This window comes from Callithrix jacchus, chromosome 16, assembly GCF_049354715.1.
Source record: "Callithrix jacchus isolate 240 chromosome 16, calJac240_pri, whole genome shotgun sequence".
NCBI lineage: Eukaryota > Metazoa > Chordata > Mammalia > Primates > Cebidae > Callithrix > Callithrix jacchus.
In genome coordinates this window covers 55,940,012-55,961,262 of record NC_133517.1, presented here as the reverse complement: position 1 = coordinate 55,961,262, position 21,251 = coordinate 55,940,012, and the positions used below count along the sequence as shown (strand labels likewise).

At 56.4% G+C, this 21,251-nt stretch overlaps 1 pseudogene; it reads right to left on the bottom strand.

Annotated features, from left to right (window-relative positions):
* Window positions 1-6,199: 6,199 nt before the first annotated feature.
* On the bottom strand, window positions 6,200-10,085 carry LOC128929859 (uncharacterized; annotated as a pseudogene).
* Between the last annotated feature and the right edge of the window lie 11,166 nt (window positions 10,086-21,251).

The following is a 21,251-nucleotide window of genomic DNA, read 5'->3' as shown; positions in this document are numbered from 1 at the left end:
TACTCATCAGAGGTCACCAGCGGAGCCCTCCACCTCGGTTTCCTCACCATTCACAGGGGCCCAGGACATAGCCCAGTTTGGTGACCAAGACAGCGCCCAGTTGAGGGACTGGCTGGTGCCCCCTAGCTGGCCTCCCACAGGGAAACACGTCTGGCATCGTGATTGATATTACTCTTAATGACGGAAATGACAGCCATGTATGGGAGACTCAGGAGCAAATCATCCCTGTATGATTAATGCAGGGCCCAGGGGTGCTGGTGTGATTCATTCCTGCACTTACTCTACCCCACACGCTCACATGTGCTCACACACATGCACACAGCACCCACTGAGGGCTAGGGCTTTGCAGGGGCTGGCCCTACCCACGTAGCACTCTAGCTGGTCCCAATCCAGTCCTTCATTCTAAGTATCCATCCATCCATCCATCCACCAATTCATCTGTTCATCTATCCACCCATCACCAGTTTATTCTCCATCTATCAATCAATGTATCCATCCATCTGTCTGTCCATCCGTTCATCCACTCCTCCACCCTCATTCATCCACTCCCCCACGTTTATCCATCTGGCAAGCTCTCGTCCCTTCGGTAAGTATCCATCAGGTTTCTTTTTGTGTCAGCCCCTGGGGATCCAAGGATGAATCATCTGAATGGGCCCTGCCCTGGAGGCCTCCCAGGTAAGCGAGGGGTCAGGGGTGGCAAACACTCCCTCATCCCCAAGCTCTGTGCTGCAGCCAGCCGAGGTGTGGGGTGGGCTGTGGAACTGGGGGCCAAGTTGGGAGGTTGACACTCTCTGGGAGTAGGGAAGGACTCACTTCCTTGCATTGGGCAAGGCACCCCATCTCTCTGTGTCTGTTTCCTCATCTCTAAGATGAGGATCATTATGATACTTCCCCTGTGGGGATTGTTGTGGGGGATTAAAAGAGTTAAGTCAAGCATCTAAAACAGTGCTGGCCATATTGTCAGGGAGTGCCACGTTAGCATGAGACACACGTGTAACTTCTAAATTTATCATTTGCATTTAAAAATAGTACAGCCTGATAGGAGGGTCTGTCTAATCCCAGCACAGATTCTAGTTAAGGAAAGGAAGTCAGAGCGAATACCCAACATACAGTAAGACCCATGAAACCCTTCTCAGGACGGGCAGTCACCGACTCCAAAACGTGTTTGGTGTTGCCTTCTGGAAGGTTCTAGTACACACCATGGATGAAAAATGCCTTTCCCTTGTTGCTGGACCAACTGATCTGGGCACAAATCCTTGAAACCCAGGGTCGTCAGAGCAATGATGGGGGCTGAGGGGGACACAGAGCCCAGGGAGCTTGGAGGAGGAAGAGCTGTTTCTGTTCAGGGCTGTGAAGATGAAGCCAGGTTGTTGTGGCAACCGAAGAGAGGTGAGCATTCCTGCAGGACAGCCAGTGTGTGAAAGGCCCACAGTGGCGACAGACTGGAAGTGATGCCAACACCTGCCAGCAGAAAAGACAGGCTGGGCTTGGGGATCATGCCCATTCTGCAGGTGGGTAGACTGAGCAGGGAGGAGGAAAGCCATTATTTATCAAGTGCCCCCACCCTCCAGGCATGGTGTGGGATCCATGCTGAGGCAGCCCAGCCATCTCACTTCATGAGTGAGCATGCTCAGAAAGGTAGGGTGAGGGACCCTGCTGGTCAGGAAGGGGCTGGACTTGACCCCAGGTCTCCCAGAGCTCTGGTCACAAAGGATGGGCGTGCAAACAGGAGCAGAGGAAGGAGAATGGGGTTTGTGTTTCTGGATGAGAGGATTCCTGAAGCCTATTTTGCCCTTGACCTTCCATGGCAAGGCCAAACTCTGGCCCACTGAGTCTAGCTGCCCCCTCAAGGGTTAGGGCGGTCAGCTGAATGGTCCCCAGGAGCTGCAGCTGAGGGGCCTGTGACACTTGCTAGGCCTTGCCTGGCAGGAAGACTCAGCATGTCCTGACAGCAGTGTGGCCCACCTGGAGTGTGACCCCAATCAGGGCAGTCCCTCTGGCCTCAGTGTCCTTTGCAAAGACAGCTCTGCAGCCCCCTCACTGGACTCCTGCCTCAAGCCTCACCTTCCCTCCATCACAGTCAGATGCTCCTCAAACCTCCTGGCATTTAGTTGGCTGTGCTGGGGGGAGATCGGGGCACTCTCCCCAAGACTGGCGTGGCCCTGGGTGCCAGGGTCAGGCCTGGTGATTGTGTGATTCCTTCCTGGAAAAGCTGTGGTCATAGCCTCTCCTTTGGGGCTTTGAAGATGCATGTGACCCCTCTGTCCTTTTGCAGAAGAACAAGGTCAAATGATGAGGCTGTGATACCCTCTCAGTGATAATGGCCTGTCACAGAGAGCACAGGCAGTCTTCCACAGCAGACACTGCCCCCAGAGGGACTAAAGCCCCACCTGGTTAGCTGTCCTGTGTTCCAGCTTGTCCCTTTTGACCCTGTAAAGAGGGCCAGGCCCTGGGATGTGAGGTCCAGCTATCCTAGGGACAACTGCTGCCAGGCCCTGATTCTAGACTCCCTGAGCGCAGCTGTGGAGTCCGCCGTCTCTCACCAGACCTGCAGCCACTTTTAGACTCACTTGAAAGGAGAGATGCTCTGTCGGTCAGCACCATGGGCAGCGCTGCTGGGTGAGCCAATTTGTCATGGAGAAGGGGAGCCCTGATGGGCAGGGCTGGGCTGAAGGCAACTGGGGGTGTGAAGACCAGCTTCCTGCTGGAAGACCACTGGGAGGTTTGAGATGGCCAGAGCACCTCACTGCCCATCACGGGCCACAGGGCTCCCCAAAGCACAACTATGTTGGTGGCCAGGGGGCCAGTGCCCAGGCAAAGCAGGAAAGAGGGTGGGGCACCCTGGCTCAAGGACCTGAGAGGGCATTGTCTGTGTAGGGAGAAGTAGAAGGGAAAACCTCTCCTTGGCCAAGACCTGTGATACCTCCCAGGCGGCAACTCCTGGGGGCTCCTTGGAGCAGGGTTTCTTGACCCCGCCCTGCACACAGATGGCTCCAGCCTCAAGCTCGCCTGCACCTCTCAGTACCAGCCTAGTGTCCCACTGGCATGGGAGCCCAGGGAGGCGCTCAGGATGCAGGGGGCAGCAGGGAAGATGCGGACCCCATGCCCAGGAGCAGAGCTCCTGCAATGTGGGCAGACAACGGCAGCCTCCACGTCTGCAGCATGACACTCCTGAGCGGCGCTCAGCTCCCTATCACAGCCTCCGAGAGGGACCTGAGTCTTCTGTGCCCCAGGTCACCTCCTCTCCTGAACTAGGTCAGCTCCTTGCTCACAGCAGGGATGTGGGTCAGACCGACCTGAGTTTACAGGCTGGGCGTGCAGTGCCCCTGCCTGAGGAATCAGGGCCTGCCCTACCCTCTCTCAGCCTCAAAGCTTTCACAGCCTGACTCCCTGGGCTGGAGATTACAGAAGGTAACTGTGGATAGAAACAAGGCTGAGTAGGAGCAGAGCATGGGGCCGGCTGGGTTAACCACAGCAGTGCTGTTCAGCATTTGCCACATGCTCAGCGTGGTGCTGGGGTGTTTGTTAGGCATGGAGCCCCTGCTGATTTCTCCCAACAAGCCCACCACATAGCTAATTCCCCCACTTCCTGGCTGTGTGACTCGTGGCAATGTGTGCTCTGAACCATGGCTTCCTCCTCTAGGAGTCAGGCATGAACGCTTCCCCCTAAATGAGATTGCATCTTATTGAGAAAGCGCCTTGCACCTGCCTGCTTATCGAAGTCCTCAGGAATTGGGGGTTGGAGGTGGCAGTCTGCGGCTGGACCTAGCCAGGCAGGACCCTGCCTTGTCTCCCTCCTGGTCTGGTCTTCCTCTTGCTGCCCTTTCAGCCCAGTCAGTACTGGAGGTTGACTACCTGGGCAGGCTTGGCTCCAGGCAGAGCCGCCTCCAAGGTGAGGCCTGCTTAGATGAATGAATCGGCCACGTTAGGCTCAAATGGGACCCATGGGGAGATGGAGAGAAGTATGGCCTGCCTGCTTCACGGCAGTGAGCAGTGGCAGCGGGCATCAAACACGCAGGACATTTATGCGCCCTAATAAAACAGCAGCTGTAATTTTCTCTCTGTTCCTTGGCAGAAACTTGGGGACCAGTGTGCCCTCTGAGTCACCTCTGGAAGGAATGATTCTCCCAGCATTCCTCTTTGGAGATCCAGGGAGCCCAAGCCGCTGGGAAGCCTGGCTGAGTCATGGTGCTTGCGGGGTTGGTAAGCAGAAAGGGCTGGGGAGGCCATGGGGAAATGGACAGAATGCTGATTCAAGAAGGGACTGACGGGAGTGGATGAGGCAGAGTATAGAGGGCCCCTGGGAGAAGGTGGCCCCCTCAGTGTGGCCGGGGCTGCACCTTGAGAGGGGATGGCAAACTCCTCTCCTGGCTGTACCATGACCATAGGCCAGTCTACTCCTTGGGAAAGGGGCCAGTACTCCCTGGCCTGCTGGCAAGCACTGGGTGAGACCCAGGATGTCAAAGCGCTTTCTCTGTAGCTGCAGCCCCCTCCGCCAAGGCGGCTTTGTGCCAGGTCTGTCGGAGCAGCTGTGCTCCCTTCCCCCTGGGCCACTGTTTCTGACCCAACACGCCTGTCTCGTGTCGTCTACGTCCTGGTCGGGAGTTCTGTGGGGCTCACTTTGCTGGGGCTCTGGGAGGCTTGTGGATGTGTGCAGTCTGGAGGTCTCATGGCTGGACACAGCTGAGGAGGGGCCTCTGTGGCAGCACTTTGACAAGCTTGTGCTCGTGGTGGCTCTCCAAGAGCCTTTCTTCCATAGCATCTCCTGGAATTTCATGTTTTGAGAGACGGGGTTTTGGGATTGCCGTCTTGGGAATGTGGTGCTGTGCATCCATCTGGTGAAGAGTAAAGACTCACATCCCCTGTCATGCGCTGACAGCCACATTGCCCCCTCCATGGGACCAGGAGACCCTTGGAAGGGATGGCAGGGGGTGGGCTGGGGTGAGGAGGCCTCAACCCTAGGCAGAGCCAACTGAAACGCCCAGGCAGAACAAAAGCAAGGAGCGAGGGAGGGCTTCAGGGACAGTGGCCTTGGGACATGGAGGGGACCCTGGCCCCAAATGGGGTGGCCTGAGTCTGCTGGCCTGGTGGGGCATAGGGAGGAGCTGAGAGGTATTAGGGGGAGATGTCCCTTCCTGGATCCAGGTACTGGCCTGGGTGTGGTGCTGGGTCAGGGCCCCCGAAAGAATAGGGTTCCCACGAGGAGGAGAAGAGGGCCTCTGGACCCCCCCCCCAGTACCTGTCACAAGCCGCCCTGTGGGTGCCTTGCCCTGGAGCGGCACCTGCATCCCATTCTGCAGGAGGCTGAGACTGGGGAGGCTGTGCAGGAACCCCAGGCCACCCCACCTGGGGCCAGGGCCACCTCCATGTCCCAAGGCCACTGTCCCTGAAGCCCTCCCTCGCTCTTGTTTGTTCTGCTTGGGTGTTTCAGGCGACTCTGGACAGACCCAGCCCCCAGCAGACCTGGCCCTTTCAGCTTCCAGCCCTCACCAACCATGTTTCCAGATTCCTTGAAATTCTCTCCTTGCCTCAGGCTGGCTCTTTCAGCCCATCCTGCCTGTGTGTTTCTAGTTGGGAGAGAAGCCTCTTCAAATTCAAGGGGGCTGGCTGTGTGCTGGTGAGAAAGCGATGCTGGGGCCACACCGTTTGAGGCCCCTCCGGCCAGGGCCTGGTGGTGACCTCGGGCTGGTCACTCCCCTTCTCATCTGTAAGGATATTTGGGCTCACTGGGCAATGAGTCATTTGAGCTGGAAAATCCAAGACCTTGGCATTGGGGAGTTGTTGGGGGAGAGGTGACATGGGGTGGCTGGGGGAATCCCAGGGCCCACCAAGGCCTGCCCGATCCCTCCCTCAGCAGCTGGATGTTTACTGATGCCACCTGCTATATGTGGCTGAGGGAGGGACAAGAATGGTAGCTGCAGGGTCAGGGGGCTGGGTTTTGGGGGAAGGTGTTGTCCAGCCAGAAAGCTGGTCTGAATAAGAACCCCCCAGTTGGTCCTAGCTATAAACGCCGCACTGTTGGTGACACGGTGATGGTTGCACAGGGGCACAGGAGGGCACAAGCGTGCAGGCCCTACCTGTACCAAGGGCTTCAGGGCCTGGGGAAAAGGTGGGGGCAAGAGACTGGAGCTTTCTGACTGAGCACCTACTGTCCACGGCACCCTGGCCAGTGGACCTGGTCTCCTCGACCTCTCATGCTTTAGGGTTTTTTTTTTCCTTTTTGGAGAAAGGTAAATTTGTATTTGATTTTGCTTTCAGGAAACCACCTTAATGTCACATCGCTTTCCTGCTCTGCCAGCACATCACAGTTGTCACATGAGCAGGCCAGAAAGGCCATCCTGTTCCTGTGGCAGGCATTTGTGAATGGGGAAAGTGGGCCAATCCTGTGGCTGCTGCGTCGAGTGGCCTCTCTGATGTGGCAGGGCTGGATGGCATTGCTGTGAGCCTCAACACCATAGGCTGCAGTGCTCTCAGCAGAGTTGTAATACTGAGTGAAGGTTGCAGAAATGGCATGGCTGAAGGGGTCCCCTGCCTTAGTTACCATGTCTTGCCTCACAAGCAGAGCCAGATCCACTAACTGTGCCACAGTTTCACATGCTAAATATGCTAAAATTTCCATAGTGACAACATTGGGTTTTATCTCCATACTGCTGCAGTCCCACCAGTCTTGGAATTTGGAAGCTTTTTTGGAGAAACTTAATGGTCGACTTTCACAGAATTCTGCATATTGAGCGGAATCCATAATTCAAGTGTGTCTTTCTGCTCTCTCCATTCTTTCTTGTTGTCACCCTGTAAGGAAGTCGACATGGCTAGGGATGCTTCAGGAAACTTACAGTCACGGTGGAAGGGGAAGCAAACGTGTCCTTCATGTGGTGGCAGGAGAGAGAAGTGCCAAGCAAAGTGGGAAAAGCCCCTTAGAAAACCATCAGATCTCGTGAGAACTCACTATCACAAGAATGGCATGAGGGTCACCTCCCCCACGATCCAATTACCACCCACCGAGTCCCTCCCACATGTGGAGATTATAGGAACTACAATTCAAGATGAGATGTGGGTGGTGAACACAGCCAAACCATGTTGGGGGCAGGGAGCTGCATGGGTGCCACCTGGGGGTTATGTCTCAGGCCAGGGACTGAGGGTCCCAGGGGATCCTCCATGGGGTGGGGGTGGGGTGGGTGAGTGTGGGCAGCCAGCCTGTCTCTGGCTCCCATGGCACCTGCCCTGGTTGTCTACACTGGCAGCTCCATGGAGCGCCCAGCAGAGCAGCCTCGTTTCTCCAGCGAGAGGGTAGGGCAGTGGCTGTGGGATCCAGTTCACTGAGACGCTTGCCCCAAACACCAGAGGGCTTCCTCCTCCCAGGCCCAGTCTTCCATGGCCAAGTCTGCTTTCGGTGGGGTGGTGGTGGGTTGGTGGGGTCAGACCCACAGTCAGCTCTGCTCATGGCTATGGTTTGGGGCAGGTGTCATCACCCAGCAGGTGGCAGGTGAAGAAATGGAGCCTCCCCAGTAGACAGCAGCTTTAGATCTGCAGGAAGGACAAAGGGGCTCTGGGTCTTCCATCAACCAGTCTGCAGCCACCTTCCCTTCCACTGTCCTTTCCCACACATCCCTCCACTCTCCATGCTCCATGTCCCAGTTTCTTCCTGGGCTGCCTCTTGGAGCCCATGCCCTGCTCTGTCTTTGCTTTCCCACCCACTATCCACCTGGTGAGCCAGGCTCGGGCTGCCTGAACCAGGAGCCCTTCCCCAGGGATGTCCCTGGACACTTTCAGCCCTGTTATTGGGACCACTTGGCAGAGGGGTGGAGTAGCCCAGCCCCAGTCAAGAAGAGCTGCCTGGATGATGGGGGGTGTCTCCCAGAACCACATGGAGGGAGCTGCTCAGCCTCAGTGAGGTGAGAGGAGAAGCAGCCCTCGCCCGCCCACCAACCATGCTCAAGTCTCAGCTCCCCACTCTCAGGGACGGAAAGTAGCCCCCAAGAGATGCTTGCGCTCTGATTCCTGGAACCTGTGAGCGGGGTGCTAGTTGGAAAACAGTTGTTTGCAGATGTGTTTAAGTGAGGGATTTTGGGAGGAGGAGCACACCTTGCAAAGGATCCTCATTAGAGAGAGGGAAGGGCAGTTAAGGAGGTGGGTGGGGGCGTGTGACGGGGAGCTGAGATTAGAGTGCTGTGGCGGTGCACAGCCTTCGAGACGCCTGGAGCCCTGGAGCTGGCAGAGGCAAGGAAGCTTGAAACGCTTGGCTCTCACGGTCTTCTCCCTTGGTGTCTGCCTTGCCCACTGGACTCCATGCTCCCTTGGGAAACTGACAGTGTCTGCTCCCCTGGCCCCTGCACCCAGCTCTCAGTGTACTCCCCGTGACTTTGTCAAAAGCTTCAGGGAAGGTCCTATAGGCACAGCCAACCTTCATGGGAAGCCTCTGGGCACCTGGCTACGGTGGTCTCATTGCTGGGCCTGTCTCAGTGCTGGGGTGGGCCTAAGTCCATGGTGGGGGGCAGTGACCCAGAGGGGTGTGCAGAAGAAGGCTCTGGGGCTGCTGTGGCCCCACTGGCAGATGCCAGAGCTTTTCCTCAAGCATCTTCCAGCTGCGATCTTCACACCTTCTCCAGGGAACGGCCAGTGGGGATATCTTGAATCACTCCGGGAGGCTGTGACTTACTCTGTCTGCTGTTGCACTACCCTCTTGGCTGTACGTTTTTTTAAAGTTGCATTTTAGGTTTGGGGGTACATGTGAAGAACATGCAAGATTGCTGCATAGGTACATACATGGCAATGTGATTTGCTGCCTTCCTCCCCATCACCTATATCTGGCATTTCTCCCCATGCTATCTCTCCCCAACTCCCCAACCCCCACTGTCCCTCCCCTATATCCCCCCTGACAGACCCCAGTGTGTGATGCTCCCCTCCCTGTGTCCATGCTGTACTTTTATGACTGCCAGGGACACTGTGGTGATGACGGCATGCATCGTGGCCTGCACGGGGCCTGAGAGCAACGCAGTAGTGTGCAGGGCAGGGCGCGGGCACTGGGAGGGGAACGAACCACTGGAGTGATTATGATGGAGCTGGCGCTGGCCGTAAACTTTAATCGACTTAAAACCCGCTTTTGGTATTAAACTTTACCAACCATTTAATGGGAGCAGGTGTCTGCCAAAGCCACCACCTTGGACGTCCCAGGCCCGAGGCTGGTCCGGGCGCCCGAGGACACCACCGTCTCCCACAGGCGTGCTGGGGTCTGGGGTGAGCTGGCAGGAGACAAGCCCGAACTTGGCCTGAGACTGGATGTGGGAGCTCCCACTGGCCTGTGTGGCCTTGAGCAAGGCTGGTGAGATGGCCTGGTCCTCAAGGCCCCCGGGGGGTGATTCTGAGGCAGGAGAATAGGGTCTGGAGTCAGGGAGCCAGAGGCTGATTCTCGCCCACTGGATAGCAGAAGCTGCTCTTTTTTCTGCATGGCAGCTGAAAAATGAAAGTACCTCTGACTGGTCCCCTTCTGCAACCAATCAAACTGGTCGCAGGCCTATGCTTCACCCTGATTGGCCCCATCCCACAACTAATCAGACTGGTTGCAGGCCTACTCTTCATCCTGATTGGTCCCCTCCTGCAACCAATCAGACTGGTCGTGGGTCACTACTTCATTTGCATAGAGTGAACCAATGGGAAAAGTCTAGAGCGTATTTAAACCCCGGAAAATGCTGGACTGACCCTGTTGAGTTGCTGGCTTGAGCCTGCTCCTTCTCTGTGGAGTGTACTTTCATTTAAATTAAATCTTTGCTTTCACTGCCTTGCTTCATTTGTGCATTTTGTCCAATTCTTTGTTCAAAACGCCAAGAACCTGGACAACTACCAGTAACAATTCTAGAGCTGGCAGCGCCGGCGAGGATGGCCGTGGAGTGGCCCCAGCTCACGTGACTCCTGCCAGCATCAGCGGGAGCTGGGAGTGGAGTCTGCTCACCTTCGCAGATGGGGAAACTGAGGCTCCTAGAGGGTACCAAGTGGTCACAAGTCACACAATCAGGAGCAGCAGATTTGGGGCACTCAGTCGACCCCAGATTGAACACACTGCAGATTGTTCCCAGAGGGTTTCTCTCCATCCCGAAGCCTGGGAGAGTGAGCATGGCCCAGCGTCTGGGCAGAGCAGGGTGCTCCTTCCAGAAAGTCGGGAAGCAGGACAGAGTTGGCTGCTGCTGTCCCCGCTGTGCACTCAGGAGCCCTCTGAGCTGGGGGCTTCTAGAGACAACCCTAGGCTCCTCACACCAGGCAGCTGTGGTGAGCCCTTGGCTCACCTGCTGTCTAGACCTGAGACTGGTATCCCCGGCTTACATGTCTGTGGTGACCTGGGAGGCCCATGGGGTGGTTTCTAAACTCCTGGTGCTGATCAGGCCAGGGAGACAGCTAAAGATGCCCCAATGGGCTCCAGTCCTTCGTTCCTGTAGCAAGCATTTATTAGACCACTCCTGTGTGCTAGGACCCATGACAGGTGATGAGTAGGGAACATGCCTTGGTCTGCAGGGGGAGAGGAGCTTCCATAGGCAGTTCCAGCCCAGAGTGGGATGTGCTATGGTGGGGCAAGCCCAGGAGCTCACAGGAGCCTACAGACAGAGTGTGCTTCTTTCTGTGTCCTGGTGAGCCTTGAGTTGGGTATTGAGGGATGAGTAAGCCTTTGTCAGGAAGAGAAGGGGAGAAGAAGACTGTTCGATGCACAGTGAACAGCCTGCGCAACAGCAGAAAGGCACACATCAGCTCTATGAGGCTTCAAGTAACAGAGGAGTCACTGAAGAGGCGCAGATGGGCTGAGAGAGTCTGGAGAAGAGATGCCGTTTGCGGGTGGAAGTCTGCATTAGGGAAGGCTTCCTGGAGGAGGCAGCTCTGCAGTGAGACCTTGAAGCACTGAGGCGGTAGAGGTGGACATTCCAGCTGAGGGAATGGCTGGACCTTTCCCACCTGCCTTGGCCTTTGTATTCTCTGTGCAGCCACCATGGACTCTCGCCTTCTTTGTCTTTACAGCAAAGCAGAACATGTCCCTCGTGTGGCTGCACCTGGCACACCTGCGGCCTGTCTGACGTCTCCTGGATTCACAGACGTCCTGCTGCAGAGAGAGGTGGGGCTGCCCTCCTAGCCTGAGATGTTAAGACCCTGTGGCTCAGCCCTGTGGGGTCCAGCCTGGGGACAGACCGTGGGAGGTGGCTGTTCCTCAGAGGGGTGCAGGGCCCATGGGCAGACATTTGATTCAATAGTGGTCGTGTTTCTGGGGCACTGGCTGAGCCCCAGGCCCGGGGTAATCTGCTGTCCCAGTTATCCCTGTACCTGGCCAGCAGGGGCAGGCATCCTGGTAGCTGCATTTCTCCAGTGAAGTGGCGGCTCTGTGAGATCCAGTGACTTCCTGAAGGTGCCAGCCCCACCACGTGGTGGTGGGAGGACGTGAAACCCAGTCTCGGGTGGCAAATGCCACATTGTCTTCAGGGCAGGTGCTGAAGGCCTTCACTCCTGGGTGGAGCTGCATTTACACTGTGAGCTCTTTGACCATGGACCAATAGCTTCTCATCCTCAGGCCTCAGTTTCCCCATCTGTCCAGGGAGGGGCTCCCTGCCAGGCAGTACTCATCTGACTCTCATACCCCAGGTGATCCCCGCCCTGGCCCTCCCAGTGCTGATCCTGCCTACCTGCCAAGAGCTGCGCTGCCCTCGGAGGACGACAGTGGTTTAGGGTTCCCTCCAGGAAGCAGCCCTGGGGACAGGAGAGGACTCTGCACTTGCTTTCAAAACCCCCATGTGCCTGAGTAGTGGGCGGCAGATGGAAGCTGACAAGTTGAATAAATGAGGGCATGATCAGTTTTAGCAGATGTCATCGGAAACAGCTCGAGGCCCTGTTAGTCAACCGTGCTGGGCTGTGTGCTGGAGAGGAGGGGGCCCCTCCACGACCCAGGGATGGGTGCTGAGACGCCAGGCCTGATTCAAACCCACCCAGGGCTGCTTGGGTACTGCTTCTGGGGTCTGGCCTGCAGGCCCCCTCACCATCAACGTTCTGGGTACCAGGACTGAAGAGGGTGCAGTTCAGAAGGCCCTGTTCACTGCTGCCTGCTCACTGCGAGAGCCAGGTACCCCAGGCAGGGATGACCTAGGATGCAAGGCACCCCCAGTCCTCGTCCCAGCAGCACGATGGCAGGCTGGAGCTTTTTCTAGTTCCATGACAGCTGGCTATCTTGGGATGCCTAGAGCTGGGGCTTGTCTGCTCATTCACGAAATATTCCCTGAGAGCTTCTGTGAGCCAAACATTGTCATAGGTTTTGGGATTCAGCAGCGAACAAGAGAAGGCCCAGTCCTGAGAGCTGCCATGCTGGAGAGAGTGTTGAAGTTTATATTCCAGATGAGAGAAATCCACAGGGCACTCCCTGCGCCCAGGCTGGCATGAAGAGCTCCGTGAATGTGAGCCCATTCAGTCCTGACCTCGACGCTCACGGGAGGCTGTGCTTGTCTGTGCTGCAGATGCAGACGCTGGGCATGGGGAGCGCGAGTGACCTCCAGGGTCACTCCTCAGGAGGGACGGAGCCTTCAGTGGCATGTAGGCGGTCCGGCTCCGGCTTCCAAGCCCTGCCAGATGCTGGTAATAAACACACGGGAACACGGCGCCCCAGAGCGACAAGCACCAAGAATGTGTGTCTGTGAGCGACTGCTCTGCTGGCTGGGTGGGCAGTCAAGGAGGCCTCTTGGAGAAGGCAGCCTTTGAGCAGAGACTACAGTGGGAAGAAAGGGTGGGGTTGGCTGAAGCCTGTGGACTGAGGGGTGAGTATGAGGAGGATGGCCAGCGGCTGGGCCAGACACGGAGGGCCAGGAGCTTCCCCACCATGGACAGCCCTCTGGCTTCCCTTTCATAAGAGAAGAATACAAGTTTACCCCATGACCCCTTCCAGGGCCTGTCTGACTGCATCTTCCTCCCCTGCCCCTTGTTCCCTGGTTCCATCCCAAGGCCACCTTCTCCAGGAAGCCCACGGTGATTGCTGCTTTCTTTGGGCTCCTACAGCATCTTACAGGATTACCTGCCTCTGTTGTGAAGAGTCCTCTTTTGGGACCACAGCATCCCTCTGGTTCTGGAGTGAGTGTTTCTTTGGGGCTGCTGAGGCAGTAGCACAAGCTGGGACTGGCCTTGTATCTCCACAGTGTCCAAATACCCCTGGGTTGGATGCAGGGCCTAGGGTGGGTGCTCAGAAACTCTCCCCTGGAATCTGGGGACATTGGCATTTGAATGGGGGTTGGGGCTTTGTCTTCCCCTTGTCTCCCTGCCAAGATAGAGCAAAGCAAAACAATCAGAGTGTGATTTGCGGCTCTGGCAGGTGGAGGTCATATTGAGAAGCCTCCTCTGGGGATTCTCTCCTCTCTCTTTGCACGTGAAAGGAGCTCTGTGGACAGCTGTGAGGTCTCCCCAGCCTGGGGGAGGTGGGGCTGGCCTATGGGAAGCGGTGCTGATGGCCCCACGGTTGGGCACACGTGGGCTGCAGCCAGATCATTTAGAGAAGGAAGGTGGAGGCTGTTTGGAGGAGGGAGCAGGGGCCGGCACGGGCTGGGAGCCCCACGAGGGAGCAGGGGCAGGCACAGGCTGGGAGCCCCAGGAGGGAGCAGGGGCAGGCACAGGCTGGGAGCCCCAGGAGGGAGCAGGGGCAGTGCCCAGGTGAGACCCCTGAGCAGATACGCTGTGGCTGTGACCCAGACCCATCACAGGAATCCACAATGTGTGTGGGACCGTCTGGCTGAGGCAGGCAGACACCGCACTCCAGCAACACGGGCACCTCCAGGGCAGCCGCCATTTCCCAGCAGCCTCACGTGTCCCGTATCAGCCTGGACACTTGTCACACATTGTCAAAAATGCCCATAACCATGAAAAGCAGCCGCTGTTGTCCCCATTCTGCCTCCAGGGAAGCAAGTTCTGAGAAACAAAGACATTCCCTGTGGTCAGCCAGAGGGAGAGTGGAAGAAATGGGGCTGCAGCCCAGGTTAGAACCGGGTTCTGAGCGTAAGCCTCTTCCCCCACACAGTCCTGGGGGTGACTAGCCAGGCTGGCTGAGAGCTTGGCTTTGGGAAGGACAGGTTTGAGGTGCCTGAGGAACTTCCAGGGAGGTGGGGCCTCTTGGTCTGGAACCTGGCAGAGAGATCTAGACTGGAGGTGAAAATCCCACAGATGAGCTGGAGGTGAGGAGCCCACAGATGGGCTAGAGGTGAAAATTCCACAGATGGGCCAGAGGGGAAAACCCCGGAGGTGGGCTGGAGGTGAAAATTCCACAGATGGGCTGGAGGTGAGGATCCGACAGATAGGCTAGAGGTGAAAATCCCACAGATGGGCTGGAGGTGAGGAGCCCACAGATGGACTGGAGGTGAAGATCCCACAGATGAGCTGGAGGTGAAAATCCCACAGATGAGCTGGAGGTGAAAATTCCACAGATGGGCTAGAGGTGAAGATCCCACAGATGGGCTGGAGGTGAGGATCCCACAGATGGGCTAGAGGTGAAAATCCCATAGATGGGCTGGAGGTGAGGACCCCACAGATGGGCTAGAGATGAAAATCCCACAGATGAGCTGGAGGTGAAAATTCCACAGATGGGCTAGAGGTGAAGATCCCACAGATGGGCTGGAGGTGAGGATCCCACAGATGGGCTAGAGGTGAAGATCCCACAGATGAGCTGGAGGTGAGGATCCCATAGATGGGCTAGAGGTGAAGATCCCATAGATGGGCTAGAGGTGAAGATCCCATAGATGGGCTGGAGGTGAGGACCCCACAGATGAGCTGGAGGTGAAAATTCCACAGATGGGCTAGAGGAGAAAACCCTGCAGATGGGCTTGAGGTGAAAATTCCACAGATGGGCTGGAGGTGAGGACTCCACAGATGGGGCTGGGTCATATTAACCCAAGGGCAGGAGGAGAGGAGAGGAGGAGCCAGCAGAGAGGTTGCCCACCTTCACCCCTCAGCAGCCTGATTTCCCCAGCCCATTCTGAAGATTGCAAACTGAGGCAGGAGCTGTGAACACCTGGCCTCAGTGCGGCAACGCAGCCTGTAACCTGAGCCAGTGCCTTGGCGTCGCTGCCTCCACAGCTGGAGCCTGTGCGATCCCTCAGTGTCCTCCCTCTTATCCCTCAGCCCCAGAGATGGCTCAGGGTTTTGTGGGAATCATGATGAATTGATTGAGAGTCTGACAAATTATTTGAACTCAATTGCCGGGAAGGGGAAATATGAGTTAGAGCTCGCAGTGTGGAATGGCCGGGAGGAGATGTGCAGAAGGGGCTGGCAGCTCATCTCTCCTTTCCAAGACCCGAAAGGCAGGTCCAGCCAGCAGGGTGGGAGCGAGGGGGGAGGCTGAGAGCCAGGAGGGCCAAGCCAGGCTTCTGCTCCCTCAGTGGACAGAGAGCAAACACTGCCACTGAAGGCCCTCCTCCAGTTTCTTCCAGTTTTGCAGAAATTTCCCACTCTCAAAGGGGCTGTGGAAATAAGCCCCTGGTCCTTGGTCACACTCTGAGTCCTGGTTCTGGTCACAGACTGAGCCTTGATCATAGACTGGGCACTGATCCCCTTATCTACTGAGCCCTGATCCTTCACTGACTGAGCCCTGATTCTGGTCACAGACTGAGCCTTGATCATAGACTGGGCACTGATCCCCTTATCTACTGAGCCCTGATCCTTCACTGACTGAGCCCTGATTCTGGTCACAGACTGAGCCTTGATCATAGACTGGGCACTGATCCCCTTATCTACTGAGCCCTGATCCTTCACTGACTGAGCCCCGATTCTGGCCACAGCCTGAATCTTGATGCCTTCTTACCAATCCCTCTAAAAAGATCCCAGTATGACCAGAGGATGAGATGGATGTTCCAGACACAGTTAAGTAATGGCACCGGGCTGGGTCCATTTGTGCTCTGGAAGTCCAGGAAGTCAGCTTGGCCACGTGATCAGGACAATTCAGGCAGGCTTCCTGGTGCAGAGGCTGGGCCCTGAGGGACTCCAGAAACAGCCAGCTTGGTGGGGAGAGGGCTGTGTGGACCTGGGGACAACGCCTAGTTGTCGGGGGGCTGAGGCCATAGTCCCAGGTGTGGAGGCCAGTGGGCCCTGAGGCAGGCACGGCAGACCCCTGCGTCGTTCTTCTCTCTTCTCCATGGGGCAGGCTGGGCCCTGGGCTCCTGGAGAGGTTTCTGGGGGGTTGATGTGGGTGCTGGTCTCTCAGGCTGTGTCTCCGGCTCCCTGCTCCGGCTCTGCTGACCTGGCCACCTTGGGTTTCCCATATGTGCTTGGAGCAGTGGCCTGGCTGTGCAAGAGCTGACAGGGCCTCTGGGCCACACGACGAGATGCAGCTCAGTGCTGGTGGCCCGGGCCCACGCCTACTGTCCATGCTGCCCTGTGACCTGAGGGAAGGAGGGCCAGGAGCAAGGGTGGAAAATGGGAAAGGTGTTCTGGGATGCAGCCCCTCCCCTGGGAGAGAGAGCTTAACTGCCAGGATGCTTTGGTTGCGAGTGGTGAGCATGGAAGGCAAACAGGCTTAAACCTGAAAGGGCATTTATCGGCTGGCGTAACTGCAAAGCTCAGTCTGGGTTCCAGCATTCAGTTCCAGCCGCACAGACAGCATCAGCCTCTCTTGCTCCCTTTTATCTGCTCTGGATTGGGCCCATCACAGGCTCCCGCAGAGGTGGAGAGACAGCCCTCAGGTCCTGGCCAGATTCCTGCTGGGCTGATGTTCATGGCAAATGGAAAATGTCTTCATAGCATTTCCCCTCAGTCCCAGGGGTCTCTCTGTTTGACCACTGGGTGCCACAAGCCGGGCTCTGAGCTGGCCACTGTGGTGGGACCTTGTGCTCTGACAGGCTCACCCTCTCTCATGTGCCTTCCAGGGAGGGGAGGGGGTTCCCCCAAAAGAAATCCAGGTGATCCTTTACTGATGGACAGTGCTTCTCACTCTTCCCCACAGTCCTGTGGGTGCCTCCAGGCCTGACTCAGTTTCCCCCCCTCCGGGAGCCCCTGGCCACAGCAGCCCTTCTCCTAAAGTGCTCAGGGCCTGAAACAAACAAGATGCCACTGCAGTGTCTTTACCACTCGCCCCCACCCCGGGGGAGGGGAAGAAGCTTCTCTGCCACGGATGAGGAAGGGGCGGCCTCAGCCTGACCCACACTGCAGGCCCATCAGGCCGTAACTGAAAAAGACCCTTCATGCCTGGGGGAGCCAGACCCAAGATGGGAGTGGGGTGAGGGCACCTGCACCCTCAGCCTCTGCCTGCCAGCAGGCACCCAAGCTCTTTCTTGGCTGAGCTGGGCAGCTGTCCAGGGTCCTAATCAGGCTGCATTTGACTCCCTTTCTCTTTTCGTCTGACTTTTCGGGGACGAGAGACCTCTGTTTGCTTAGCTCCCTCCACTTGCTTTCCTTGAATGTGGGAAACCTGGACTCTGTCCTGGAAAAGACCCAGCCCCTCCTGCCCACCCCAGGCCTGTAGCTGCAGAGACTGGAAGCTAAAGCCTCAGGAGGGTAAGTGACTGTGCCCGGAAGCTGCACTGAGCAGCAGTGGGGCCCGCAGGGCCTCCAGGCTCCCCAGCACATCAGTGGGTCCTGCCACCTCCCTCTTCTCTGTGAGCTGGCACGGTGAGGCTGAGGGGCGCACAGGCTGGGGCAGGAATCTCGGTCCTTCCTAGCTCTGCGGGAACTAAAAGATACTCAAGTACTGCCTCATCCCCAGGTCTCAGTTTCCCTATTGTAACGGAGCAGCTGGACTCAGCGGTGTCAGTCCCCATGTTGAATCCCACCCTCATCTCCCTGTGTGAGGTTGAGGAGGTGTCCGGTGCCCCATCCCCATCCCTGGGCCTGGATTCCCAGCTTCTGTCCTGGTGCCCAGGGCCCTCCCATGCCGAGCCCTGTACAGTCTAGGCTATTGTCTCAGATCCAAGCAGCCAGGCTGGATGGGCCTGGGGCAGGACGGGTGGACAGTGGGGTTGGTGGGCCAGGTCGGGAACGGAGTACTTGCTTCTCTGTGACTGCCTCATGGAGTGCTCATCACAGAGATGTCCCAGAGCAGGGCTCCTCACAGAGCCCTTCAATATCGGATCTGTCAAGGAAGAAAAATGTTGCATTTTGTTTCTGAGACCTTTCCTTGATCCTATCTTACAAGAAAGAAAAAGAAAAAAGAAACAGCAAAGGCCACCTGCCAGGGGAGTGAGAGATTTGGGAGGAGCGTTTCTGAGGGAACCCTGAGTGTCAGGAAGGGCGGGCCTGGGCTCCCAGGGCGCTTTCTGGAAAGCTGAGGCGAAGCGTCACTGGGTAGCAGCTGCCTCTCTGGCTCTTGCCACTGCAGTGCTATGAACAAGTACCCACCACGTAGTGGCACAGAACAACAAGGTCTGTGGTTTTTCCTGAGCCTTGGTGGGCCCGGTCAGTCTGCTGGACTCGCTGGCACACCTGTGGTTAGCAGTGGGCTGGCTGGGAGGCTCCGGTGGTCTCTCCTGGGCCATCTCACGTGCCTGGGACAGTGGGGCTGGGTGGGCTCACTCCCCTGTGGGCTTCTCCAGCCATTCTCATAGCAGGGGCTGGGTCTGGGCAGGCAAGGGGTAGAAGCTCCTGCTGCATCTTGAGGCCCAGGCTCAGGGTCATCTCTTCTGTGGTATTCTGTAGGCCAAAGCCAGTTCCGGGCCAGCCAGAGGTGGAAACTGGGCTTGGCAGGAGGGCGGCTTTAAATGGTGCAATGGATGGAATGCTTGTGTTCCCCAAATTCACACGTTGAAATCCTAGCCCTGATGGTGATGGTATGAGGCGGTGGGGCCTGTGGGAGGGGAGGAGGGCGTGAGAATGCTGTCCTCATGAACGGAGCCACACCCTCATGACAGGGACCCCAGGGAGCCGCCTGGTCCCATGCGAAGACAGAGTGAGAAGGTGGGGTAGAAACCTGGAAGCGGCCCTCCCCAGACGCTGCTGGCGCCCTGATCTCAGCCCCTGGCCTGCAGAATGGAGAGAAGTAGACCTCTGTTGTTTACGGATCACCCAATCTCTGGAGCTTGGTTATAGCAGCCCAAACGGATAAAGACAACGACAATGAGAGAGGAAAATAAATCTCAGGACCCCAAATCACTAAGCCAGAGGGAAAAATCAAGCTGGGAACTCTGTCAGGCAATCCTGCCTCCTGTTTATTCCTAACTAAGACAGCTACAAAGATAAAAAAGCTACACACCTCCCCCACAATGTGTCCACAGGGAATTCCCTATGGACCTCAAGATCTTTACTATGAAACAGTTCTGTTGAATTTCACCCTGGCAATGTAAACCGATAGCTTATCTTCACAGGCACAGGACAGAAAGTCATCCCTCTGCTCGCCTGAGACAGATGCGTATCTGATTGCCTTCTGATGTGATTTGGCTCTGCGTCCCTACCCAAATACCATCTCATATGGTAACCCCCATGCTTTGGGGGAGGGGCCTGCTGGGAGATGACTGGAACATGGGGTGGATTTCTCCCTCACTGCCCTCGTGAGACTGAGGGAGTTCTCATGAGAGCTGATGGTTTTCAAGGGTGCACTTCCCCTGCTCCACCCTCCTGCCACCATGTAAGGCCTGCCTGCTTCCCCTTCTGCATGCTGGTAAGTTTCCTGAGGCCTCCCAAGCCATGAAAAACTGTGAGCCAATAAAACCTCTTTTCTGCATAAATTACCCAGTCTCACGTAGTTCTTTCTAGCAGTGTGAAAACAGACTAATGAACTTCTTCTGCCCTATTGTCTGTGTAAAAATGCAGATTCACTGAGCTACACTAAGGACTCAGTGAAAGGCTACTCAGAGACTCAGAGGATGCAAATGCTTGTCTCTTGTCTACCTGTGGCCGGGAAGCCCTTTACTTTGAGTTGTTCTGCCTTACTGGATGGAACTGATGTTCACCTTATAATGGAAGTATGGAGTGAGCCCACCGCGCTCATGATGTCAGTGCGCAGTGAGCCCACCACGCTCATCTTGCTAATGACGTCAGTGTGCAGTGAGACCACCTCGCTCATGACGTCTGTGTGCAGTGATACCACCTCGCTCATGACGTCAGTGTGCAGTGAGCCCACCTTGCTGATGATGTCAGTGTGCAGTGAGCCCACCTCGCTCATGACGTCAGTGTGCAGTGAGACCACCTCGCTCATGACGTCAGTGTGCAGTGAGCCCACCTTGCTCATGACGTCAGTGTGCAGTGAGCCCACCTCGCTCATGACGTCAGTGTGCAGTGAGCCCACCTCGCTCATGACGTCAGTGTGCAGTGAGCCCACCTTGCTCATGATGTCAGTGTGCAGTGAGCCCACCTCGCTCATGACGTCAGTGTGCAGTGAGACCACCTCGCTCATGACGTCGGTGTGCAGTGAGCCCACCTCGCTTACAACATCAGTGTGCAGTGAGCCCACCTAGCTTATGATGTCAGTGCGCAGTGAGCTCACCTCGCTCATCTTGCTAATGACGTCAGTGTGTAGTGAACTCACCTCGCCAATGACGTCAGTGTGTAGTGAGCTCACCTCGCCCATGACGTCAGTGTGTAGTGAGCTCACCTTGCCCATGACGTCAGTGTGTAGTGAGCTCACCTCGCCCATGACGTCAGTGTGTAGTGAGCCCACCTCGCCCATGACGTCAGTGTGTAGTGAGCTCACCTTGCCCATGATGTCAGTGTGTAGTGAGCTCACCTCGCCCATGACGTCAGTGTGTAGTGAGCCCACCTCGCCCATGACGTCAGTGTGTAGTGAGCTCACCTCACTCATGACGTCAGTGTGTAGTGAGCCCACCTCGCTCATGATGCCAGTGTGTAGTGAGCTCATCTCGCTCATGACGTCAGTGTGTAGTGAGCTCACCTCGCTCATGATGTCAGTGTGCAGTGAGCTCACCTTTCTCATGACGTCAGTGTGCAGTGAGCTTACCTCGCTCATGACGTCAGTGTGTAGTGAGCTCATCTTGCTAATGATGTTTGTGTGTAGTCAGCTATCTCGCTTATGACATCAGTGTGTAGTAAGCTCACTTTGCTTGTGATGTAAGTGGTAAGCTCATCTTGCTCATGATATAAGTGTGCAGTAAGCTCACCTCTCTTGTGATGTAAGCATCTTATAAGCTCATCTTTCTTATGATGTCAGTACGCAGTAAGCTCTTCTTATGATGAAGTGACCAATGTCTTTCATCTCCCTTGAATGTATAAAACCAGGCTGTGTCCTGAGCACCTTGGACACAGATTTTCAGGACCTCCTGAGGCTGTGTCACAGGTGTGTCCTTAACCTTGGAAAAATAAACTTTCTAAATTGA